Source organism: Sus scrofa, chromosome 6 (assembly GCF_054392235.1).
Source record: "Sus scrofa isolate SSC_HxYL_T2T_F1_AM1 chromosome 6, Sscrofa_HxYL_maternal_Yorkshire_Landrace_v2.0, whole genome shotgun sequence".
In the NCBI taxonomy this organism is placed as follows: domain Eukaryota; kingdom Metazoa; phylum Chordata; class Mammalia; order Artiodactyla; family Suidae; genus Sus; species Sus scrofa.
Window position 1 is genome coordinate 151156971 of NC_139388.1, and position 11625 is coordinate 151168595.

The following is an 11625-nucleotide window of genomic DNA, read 5'->3' on the forward strand; positions in this document are numbered from 1 at the left end:
TTTAAGGACAGGAGACTTGGTTTGGAGCCCATGAAAAGAGGGTAACTGCAGCTGAGGCTGCTGCCTAAAGAAAAACCCTGAAAGAGTTACCCATTTAGTTTAAGAAGGACTGTAAGTCTGGCCTGGAAGCAGCAGAAAGCTTGTCTCTTCCTGGGGCTCTGGATAGAAGAAAAGAAAAGAAAAAGAAAAAGAAAAAAAAAAACAGATTCTTTGAATTAAACCCCTAAACCACATCCACTTGGCACAGTTTAAATTTACATTACCTGCATAGTATAGAGATCTCAAGTCAAGAAAGTAAGGTGAAAGCTAATTCTATGGATGTTAACTAGACTTAATGTGGTGATCATTTTATAATATATACAAATATCAACTCCTTTTGCTATACACTTGAAACTAATATAATGTCAACTGTATTACACATCAATTATACCTCAATAATTTTTTTTTAATCTGACTGATACCAGACCAGCAAAATCCCCGTACTAATCCACAGAAACAAACACAATATCACTTTTCAGGGAAATTTTCAAAAACTAGGAAAAATATGGTTACTACAGGGAAAAACCAAAAGCAGAAACCTGGCAGAAGATGAGTTCATAATCCAAATAACAAACCACATGAGAAAAGGATTCTCCTTTAAGGGCACATATATTTCTGGAAGAACCAACTGACCCAACCATTGGGATGAGTAACTCCTGGAAGAATTTCAAGTAAGAAAACAATCTATGACATAAAATAAGTACCCGTATAATTTGTTTGTTTGTTTTTGTGTCTTTTCCAAGGCCACACCCACAGCATATGGAGGTTCCCAGGCTAGAGGGCCAATCTGTGGGGCAGCTGCCGGCCTACATCAGAGCCACAGCAGCACAGGATCCAAGCCACCTCTGCGACCTACACCACAGCTCATGGCACCACTGGATCCTGAACCCACTGAGCGAGGCCAAGGATCGAACCCGCAACCTCATGGTTCCTAGTTGGATTCATTTCTGCTGTGCCACGATGGGAACTCCAAGTACCAAGATAATTATTAAAGAGACAAAACATGGATAGAATCCATAATAAAAAAGTAAAAAACCTCAGAGAAAAAAACAGGAAGATATGAACAGGCATCAAATAGCACTTCTAGAAATGGAAAAATAAATAATAGCTCAATGGACAATTTAAACAATAAGTATCAATGAAGAAAGAATTAGTTATCTGGAAAATCCTGAATAATTACCCAAATGCCTTTCTTTTTTTTTTTTTTTTTTTTTTAGAGCCCCATCTGCAGCATATGGAAGTTCCCAGGTTAAGGGTTGAATCAGAGCTGCAGCTGCTGGCCTACGCCACAGCCACAGCAATGCTGGATCCTTAACCCCACTGAGCGAGGCCAGGGATGTAACCCAAATCCTCAGGGATACTAATGAAGTTCGTTTCCACTGAGCCATGATGGGGACTTCTCTAAATGCTTTTAAAAAGATATCCTAACTGAAACTAATACAGAGGTAACAGACATGAGAGAGAAAACAAGAAGGTCCAACATAGATAAAAGAATTCCAGTGGAAAGAATAGAGAAAATAGAAGCAAGATAATATATGATGAGATATGCTATGAATTTTTAATAACTCAAGAAACAAAAGACTCCTCTTATTAAAGAAGCATAAGAAATCCCAAGAAGAAAAGATAAAAAATAAACCCACACTTGGGCATACCATAGTAAAACTGCAGAACTCCAAAGACAAAAAGCAATCTTTTTTTAAATTAAAGTAAGTTTATTTTTAATGTTATGCCAAGACAAAGAATAATCTTAAAAGAAACAAAGAAACAACTTCTCACCAATAATAGAGGCTGGAAGATAATATCTTCAAAATTATGAAAAAAAATAATTGCCAATTTAGAATTCTGCTCCCAGATAATCTATTATTCAAGTGTTAGGATGAAATACAGTTTCAAGCAAACAATAACAGCAACATAAGTTTTATCACCTGCACATGCTTACCAAACAACTATGGTCTTCTATAAGGAAGAATCTGAACCCAGAAGGAAGCAGACGGATGCAAGAAGCAACAGTGAGCACAGAAAATGTGGGTAAATTTAAATAATAAGCACCGACTGTAAAAACAATTTAAAAAGAAAGAAAAGCCTAATTATACGAAAATGACATGGTGGCTATAAAAAAACGTGGGGATACTACATCACTATACAACATGAAACATGGACTATGATCAGAATTATAAGGCCCTTGAGTAATAAAAGACTATTCAAGAGAATAATTATAAGAATTATAAGGCCCTTGAATAATAAAAGATTATTCAAGAGAAGTGTAGATATTTTGATTGACATCATCAGTTGAGACAAAGAACGAATGTTGAAAACATAAAACTACCTACTACTATTGGATATTATTTAAGTGCAATAAGAAGAAAGAAGAGTAAAACAAGGAGGGGCAGAAGAGGAGCAGGGACATGGAAATGTCCTCCAACGGGAAGTGACACTTTATTTTAAAAGACAGATGATTAAAACTGGCAAAATGAACATGCATGAAGGAGGTTGTTACAGGATGGCTTCCCCAGGGACCCTAAGATGAAGTTAAGCATGCGATGTTACTAAGGACTGCCTTCCTATCAACATCTGAGAATGGGAAAGGAAGCAGAAATGAGCAAATGGAGACGTGGTGCTGCAATGCAAGCCCCATGGCAGGTTCCAGAGCCAGACTGGTCCTTCAGTTATCTAGAGTTGAGCTGAGATGGCCAAGACTTTACACTCCCACATGCATCAGCCATTGGATGTGAGCTGCCCTAGAAAGTGGCAGGACATTGAACAAAGGGGCTTTCCACAGTTCAGGCAATCCTTGAAGGGACTGACCCCTGAAGACTATCTGCTGACAGGACTACCAGAAGCTGGGAGATCGAGCTCTTATTTGAAGTAGGGTTTGGCACCTCTCAGTGTCTGCCATATTACCACAAGCTGACTGCCCAAACCACTGCTCAAAGGAACCCATTTGTCCTGTGATCAACAACATCCCCACACCGTCTCCAAAGTCTGCTGCTCAGATTTTCTTGGAGAGAGTAATGAAGACTTATACCCTAGTAATAAAAGATAAATCCAAATTTCTAAGTCCTAAAATCTTTCCAACTCAAGACTACATAATATACCTCTAGCTCCCTAATCAAAGAAGACCAAATAAGACAGGAAGAATAACCTGGGACTCTTTATTCCCTCCCAGTGTTAAAGCTTCAGTTTGTAAACCAAAATGAAAATACCATTTCTGTGTCTAATATTTTTATCAAACTCATACCCTTACTTGAGCATATCATTATTATTAAATATCTGTCTCTAGGCAGGCAAAAGACTCCTAGATCAGAAAATCATATATGATTGATATCTTATTCCTAAATCAAAACCAACTCGATTCAAAAGAAACAAGCAGGCCCAAATGGGTACCCCCCTAGAGCAATTCAATTCAATTCAGAAATAAACTAAAAAAGCAAATTGGCTGAGAAACAAATACAAGTAGACACACTGCAAAACTGATTAGCTCACAACTGTAATGAGAAATAGAGATGATAGCTATGTAGACAGCCCCTTTGTATCAATCACGCCATCTCAACATGTCCAGTCCACTTAACAACTTTATGTTTTCTAATGGGATTCTGTTTTTTAAGAAGAAAAAAGGACAGAAACAGCCAGCAAATTTGTTACTAGCCAAGTCCTGCAAGTACTGATTTGAACAGTTGAATAGACCATTGTTATGCTGAAGACACATGTTGACCTTAAGGGGATTTCTCTCTTGGGGTGTCAGAAGACAAATGAGCTACCCTCACAGGAGAATGCAACTGAATTTCCTTTCACCTGAACTGAAATTTGGCTTATCCACCTTCCTGTCAAATTCATGCACAGATAACTTCCAGACCTCTCCCTACACCTCAGGCCTAGGTAAAAATACTTTGGAGTCCCCAAACTGTTTTTGGTTTTGTAACAATTATTGGCAAAACAGCCAGCTTTTAGTAAAAAGAAAATGGGAAAGGTGGATGGTCTGCTAAGGAAAAAAAAAACAAAAAAATCCGTACTTTTTAAAAAATTTACTGTGCCTTTTATTCTTACCCTGTAGCCCAGGGCTTTCAAGTAGCCAGAAACCTCTGAATTTAAAAGATGGATGTGATACAACCAACAGTTATATCTCATACAGATCTAAGACACAAAATGCACAGATTTATCATTTCTGTTTAGTAACATCATATACAAGTGATGTAAACATAATGTCAATGTAATTTTAGGCAAGAATCTTGGAGTATTTCTTTAAATTTACCCCAGGCGTGTATATATTATACATTATACTATATATAATATAGTATGTCATTTATATACACATACTTTTGCCCTTAAAATGAACCACACTGTATTTAAGAGCTATTCCTCTGTGTTCGCTTCTTTATACTGCTTTAAAGCTATTGACTACTGTAGGTTTGGATTTTTTTTTTTTTTTTTTAAAGTATAGCACTTGGAGGGGGTTGGGGGGAAGTGTCCGTGAAAAAGGGAAGGAAGGAAGCAAACAGGAAGATGGAAGAGGAGGGAAGGGGGGGAACCCCTACACAGGCGGGCGCTTGCGCGTGCAAACCACACACACTCGTGCAGCTAGAAAGGGCCAGGCCCTAAACACACCTCGGCACCCCTTCCCAAACATGAGACAGAGCTTCCCAAAAGTTCCTAGCGGAGCCTTCATTAAGCCGTGGCCTGGAAACACCCACTTGGGGCCCCAACCACCGGGCTGGCAGGACCTTCCTGAGGCCGCAGCCCTGCAAACTCTTGGGTACTTCAGGCTCCCCCCGACCCCCCGCCTGCTGTCAATCACCCGGCTCCATGCGCCAATCCATCATCGACTCTTGGGCAAATCCTTCTTTCTGCCTTTCTCCATCCTCCCTTGGCTTCCTCCTTCCCAGCGACTTGCCAAGAAGTCCAGGGTAGGAGACAGAGGCAAAGAAGGAGCGAGAGAAGAAAAAGGGCCGGTTGGTGGATTCACTACAACGGGTAGGAACGACGCGGTCAAGGCGACCATCCTTGCGTGGCCCCATTCCCCCCGCGCCCCGCATCACCCCATGGCACCCACACTCTCCATTTCGGCTTACATGTACGATGAAGTTAGAGAAGGGAGGCTATAGACCCGCAGCCTCTGGGGCAGCCCTTACCTCAGGCTACCCTCGCGGAAGCAGCCCTCGTCCTGCCCGCGGCGCCGCGGGTGCACCGCCTCGGCCGCCGCGCTCTGGACGCCCGAGCTCCGGCCCGGCTCCGGCCCGGCGCCGCCCGGCGCAGTTCGTCCAGCTGGGCGACGGAGCCTTCCGCGCTGCCCGGGGCTCGAGAGGCAGTGGGGAGACGCTGGCTCGCAGCTCGCGGGCCGCCAGGCTGGCGACGCCGAAGCCTGCAGCCGCCGAAGAAGGGCCAGGAGCCCGGGAAAGGAGCGCACGAGCCGGGGGCGGCTGCGGAGCGCGCGCGGACCGCCGGGCGTGGAGGACCCCGCCGGGGCGTCTCGGGCGGCCGCGACGCGTCCCTGAGCTCCTCTCTCCCGTGCTGGCCCGCCGATACCCCTTGTCTGTACCCCCAGTCCCACCCCCACCCTAGGAAACAGCTCTCCGGCGGCAGGCACTTGGTCTGCCGCGCTGCGCTCTTCAGCCCGGTGCGGGGAATAACAATTGGACCGTATTGCAAGGACTAGATGCTGTGTAGTAGGTTGTAACTGCTGAGGCCACCACCTGTCAATTCTAAGGAGCAAGGCACACAGTCCCCAGCCGGCTTTGCCTCTTCCCTGATTCCCCACACGCTTATTTTCCTCTCCCACCTACCTTGCCGAGCGCCCGCAGTACTCCTCCGGCACAAGACCAAAGGAGTTTTGCAAAATAACCCTCACTCTCAGCCGGGAGCTCACGGCATCTCCCTTCCCACCCGAGCTGAAGGATTACGCACAGCCCCGAGTGCCTAGCCAAAGCCGGATGCCGAAAATCCTGGTTTGAACCCCACATTCCCTGGCACCTCCCCCCGCCCCCATTCATAATCCCAGCGGCCGTCTGCCACTACGCACCCTCCCCCCGCCGCCCGCGCTCGCTGCGATTCGCCGTCCCTGGAACGTGTCAGTCACTCGCTCTTCATCTGCCACGAATACAGTACTAGAAGCTCCGCAGGCGAGGGTTGCACAAAGGGTGATGGGGAGGGAGAGCACGCAGAGCTCGGGGTGGAGGGAGGCAAGGGAGTGAGTGGGGCAATTAGGTGGAAGGAGCCGGTGCGAAGGTAAGAGCCTGCTGCTCTCCTGTTGCACAAAGGAGCTCCTGGAGTGGATCAGTGCGGTGCTACTGGGCCAGCCCGTCAGATCCCCACCGCGAAGATGCCGCACCAAGATACCCTAGGAGTAGGTCCCACAACTTGGGAATTTGTGTGACCCAGCAGCAGGCACCTGGGAGCCAGACCGCCTCACCTTGAAAAAACACAGCTGGGCAGAGGCCTCCCAGCTACGGGGGAGTTGAGGAGGACGGGGATGGGAGGAGGCAATGTGAGAAACAGGTTTCCTTTTCCCCAGTTGTCCGATTCTTGCAGTCCTGGAAAGAGAGAAGAAAGCCGGCAAGGGAAAGAAATGAGAAAAATAGGGATGCAGTAACTTTGCCTATTGAGCTATTACAACCAGGGTCCCGAAAGGCTTTAATGGATAAAATCGGCCTGTTTTTCAGTTTATACCAATAAACATTAGGGCATACCCATTTTGCGCTAAGCACAAAATACTGGGCCAAATGCTGGGGTATAGAAATGATTAGGACACACAGTTCCTGCACCCAAGTCGCTCCCAGCCTAGAGGGAGAAAGCCCAGAATCAGAACAGGGCTTTCAACTAGGAACAGACAAGTAGTACATAACAGAAGCACATACCAATTACATTAGTGGGGGGAATTTTCTCCAGTTAGAGGGGGATATAAATTAGGAAATTAGATCCCTTCTGAAGTGTGCATTAAACGGCACACAGGAGCATGCCAAAGAGGCAGCAATAACCTTCTATTGGTTACCCATAATTCTTTACAGTTGTGGAGGAAACGGTTTCAAACACTGGCCCTTGGAAGGTAGCACACCCAGTCCTCCACAGGTGAAACCCTGCCTTCTTGGTCCTGATGCTTTGCATTCCCCTATACCTTCAACCTAATCTCTTAGCTTGAAATTGAGCACAAAGACAAAATTAATAACATGGTAGCAGTCAGCATCTGGAGGGAAGCCAATAAATCCTTCAATGCAGTCATGGTTCTGACACAGTCTCTGTAAAATGATGACAATATAATCTCTTTTTCATGAACTACAGTGACGATTAATTAGTCAGACTCATTAAATATAAAGAGGCAGTTTCCCGAATAGAGTGTAGGATGGGAACCTAAATTGTGATTCAATCCAGGAAAAAAAGAACCTGTTTGAGTGGCATGCTCCCCCTCTCTGAACATTAGAACTTTGAGAAGTATTAGTGATTACTAAAGCACCCAGGGTTATTATATCATCCTCAAAAGGATGTCCAAAGGAGTCTTGTTGCTAAAAAGAAATTAAATGAACTTCAGCATGAAGATGATGTCATCTCCCTAAACATTTTTCCTATTTCTCATTAGAAATTATATAAACTACAAAAAGAATGGGGGAAAAAATGTTAAATGCCATTTTCAGCAAACTTACATAGATTTAACTCATAAACTCATAAATTATATAAACTACAAAAAGAATGAGGAAAAAATGTTAAATGCCATTATCAGCAAACTGGTACATAATTTACTCATAAACTCCAAAGTTCCTCTAAAGTAAAGATTGCTAGAGGCAGTTTGAGCAGATGTCAGGTGGAAAAGGCTCAGGGAGAGTCAAGGGAGCCAGCTGGGACATCAGAAAGTATCAGGAAAAATATTTTAATTTATAAATGTATATAATTCCTGAAAGTGAGGGGCTCTATAAAAGGCAAGAGTAGCTGTGTCTCTCAAAAACTGGAGCAAGAGCAGAACATGTCAGGTAGAAGAGGCATGCATGGATGGGGATAAGAGGCAAAGTGTTTCCAGGGAACCCAGTAGCGGCAGATCTCAGGGTCGGTAAAACTGTAATCCTTAAAGATGAGGTAATCACGCTAAGATGCGAAAGCCCTATTGCTTGTTTGGAAGAACTAGGGAGCACAGAGCTGTTAGCAAAAGGTCTCCTGAACCAAATTTACTGCAGAGACTCAAAGGGAGTAAGTTTACAGAAAAGCTATAATTACTGGAAGCAGCCTGTTTGAGCCTTGTTAGAGGCAACAAGAAAAGTGAATCTGTAGTGTATTGCTGTTTGACAAACTACCTAAAACAATGGTTTAAGAAGCTACCAATTATCTGCCTACAATTCAATGAAGTGACAAATTGGGATGGGTTCAACCGGGTTGGCTGTTCCATAGGGTTGTCAGCAGGTTTCACTCATGTATTTGGGCCTCAGCAGGAATGGCTTGCATTGGACCCCTGGAACCTCTTTCAGGAAAACTAGCTCAGGCAGTTTCATATGGAGGTGAAAGTGTTCCCAGCATTAAGAAAGGGAGCAGGCCCCAGTATTCAAAACTTTTTCAGAATTCTGCGTGTGTCATGTTTGCTAACATCCCATTGGCTAAAGCAAGTCATACAGCTAAGACTAGAGCCAATGAGGGAGGGCATGGATATGGGACAGTGTCATTATTGGAGGTCGTTAACGATCTTCCATAGAAAGTAAGAGCTTTTGATTGAGAGAACAGGAGAGCTACATTAAATCCTCCATGTCAGGACTTTTTACAATGACTGACCAGAAAAATATAATTTATTCAGTAGTGAGGAGTGAGAAAGAAGAGGCTGGAACAAAAAGGAAACAAGGATACTACTAAAAGAATACGATGATACTATTAAAAATTTTTTTAAAGAAGCATCAAAATTTAGAGATAAAGTTGCCACAGAGCCAATGAAACCTGTGACTATATATTTTGCAATGAAATAAAAAAATCTAATAGATAATACGTGAATAGTATTTACTGTTGCCAGGCAATATTCTAACCAACTTTACAGATATGAACTCACATTCTCAAAACAACTCTGTGAATTCGGGATCATTGTTATTCCCATTATACATATGAAAAGAGCTAAGGTACCTAAAAGTTAAATAACGTGTTCAAGATCACACAGCTAGTCAGAGGAAGAGCCAGTATTGAAACTCACTCAGCCTCTTCCTATGTCTATACTCATTCATTAAGCTATATTGCCTCCCTAAATGAAATATATTTACTATTATGTTAGCAAAGCCATGTGATCTATTATGGAAGATAACAAAGCACAAATGAGGAAATACAGAAAAGAGATGAGGCTGAAATGAGCTGATTTAAATCGGGTATGAAGAAGAAAGAAGAACCAAATCATCGCAGAAATAAAGACAGCACAAATTAGAAGAAACACAAAGAGGAATAAGCACTGTGGATTAGAAAGAAACCGGGAAGACATATAAAAGAGTGGCCAAAGGTAAATGAAAATGAAAAGAAATATGTATATTTAAAGTATTATACGAAAATAACAGTGATAGAAGAAGGATAACGCAGCACCAACATACCTATAGTCATAGTCCATAAAGAAGAAAACCTTAGCAATGGGACAGAGCAAATAGTTCCAAACAAAATTATGAAAGAACTTCTCTGAAATTAAAAAAAAAATTTGAGTCCACATATTGACTATAAACACCATGTACCAAGAAAAGTTGATTTATAATGGTTAAGCCAAGCTATATTATTCCTTAGAATTTAATTTCTCTCACTAGGGAGAAACTAAATTGTTCTATTGGGGAGGGAGCAAAAAATGGAGAAATAAATTATAGTAGATTAGAGTAGTCCTTAGGATTATATTAGCATTCTCTTTTTCTACGTTTTAAACTCTAATCATTTCTAATTTTAGTATTTATATCTTTTCTTTCTGTTTTTTAATGAACTACAGTTGATTTACAGTATTATATTAATTTCAGGTGTATAGCATAGTGATTCAATAAGAATACAGATTATACTCTATTTAAAGTTATTACAAAAGAATAGCTATATTTCCCTGCATTGTACAATACATCCTTGTTGCTTATCTATTTTATATATAGTAGTTTTATCTTTTTCTTGATTAATTTAACAGTATTTTAGATATTTTATTTTTATAGTGGAAAAAAAATGCCAGCTCTTGGAACTATGTATTAATTCTAGTCACATTCCTAGCTCATTTATTTCTTCTTCTAAATGACTTAGTTCTTTTCCGTTTTCCTTCTTTTTACTTAATAGTGTTTTTCTACCTTTCTGAGCTGATGCTTATTTAATTAATTAAGCTAATGCTATGTCACAGAATTCTGGTAAGTAGTGATTTTTATCATTATTTTCTAAAAATCCTTCGATTTTTGGTCACAAATATGTAACAGAAATTTTTGTTTATAATTTGTAGGTAGAGATATTTTTGTCTTTCTGATTTTTCCATTGACTTCTAGTTTTATTACATTGTGATCACAGAATGGTGTTTGTAATTCCTTATTTTTAGAGTTTATTAAATTTTTTATGGCTTAATGTATGGCCATTTTTCATGAATTAAAGCTATAAAACCACCACAATTTGCAGAAAATATGAGAGTATATCTGGAAGACTCAAGCAAATGAATTGAAAACTATTACAAACAATAAGCAGTATATCAATATAAAGAAAAATAACTTTTAAATATACAGGAAACAACCAGATAGACCATATCATGAATAAAATATCTTATTTAGATTCGTGACAAAACCATAAAATATCTAAGAAAACACAGTCTTATACAGGAAATGTATAAATCCATTTACAGAAAACTTTGGTAGACTACTGAAAGGCACAGCAGAAAATGAGAATTCCTGGAAAGACATGCCATGGTTTTGAACATGTGGATTCAACATCCTAAATTATAGTAATAATTAAATAATTAATCCTAAACTAATTTTTAAATTTTAAGTAATTTCTCTCAAACAGATTTAAAAAACAAAACAAAACCAGAAAGCTGATTCTAAATTTTATGTAAAAGAAGAGCAAGAGAAGTTTTAGAAGAAAACATGGGCAAAACTCTTAAATCCAAAAGTCATTAACATATGCTGAAGTTTGATTAAGAAAAAAAAAAAAAAACTTCTATATGGCCAAGCACCATAAGTAAGGCAAAGGACAAAGTAGTATAAACTATTCAAAAGTTTGGTAGACTCTCAGCCATCAATGGTGGGAGTAGAAATAAACTCCTAAGGCAGGCAATTTTGTCATATAGATTAATATAAAAAATGCGTGTACACTCTGACCCACAAGTCTCATTTTTTAATATACTTCAGTTATTAAATATATTGAGTGTATTGACTGAGTATACTGACGGTTACTAAAATTGACTCACATATAAAATAGGATATATAGAAATTTATTTGTTGCAACATCGTTTGGAATAATGAAAGATTGGAAAAAACTCGGAGTTCCCTTGGCACAGGGGATTCCTGCTGTTGGGCAGGTTTGATTCCTGGCAGGGAACTTCCACATGTTGTGGGTGCAGCCAAAAAAGAAAAGATTGGAAAAACTACAATGTCTTTTACCAGAGACACAACTATGCAATGGCATACTACTATACAAATATAAAAAATA

At 40.7% G+C, this 11625-nt stretch overlaps 1 protein-coding gene across 3 annotated transcripts in view; it reads right to left on the reverse strand.

The window, feature by feature from the left end:
* The window catches only part of PDE4B (phosphodiesterase 4B), a 552462-nt gene extending 546164 nt beyond the window's left edge, over positions 1 to 6298 (reverse strand). The window contains exon 1 of one of the 3 annotated variants that reach the window (XM_084957908.1): positions 6053 to 6298. The gene's annotated coding sequence lies outside the window, so the exon portion shown is untranslated. 3 annotated transcript variants of the gene reach the window in all.
* Positions 6299 to 11625: the final 5327 nt, after the last annotated feature.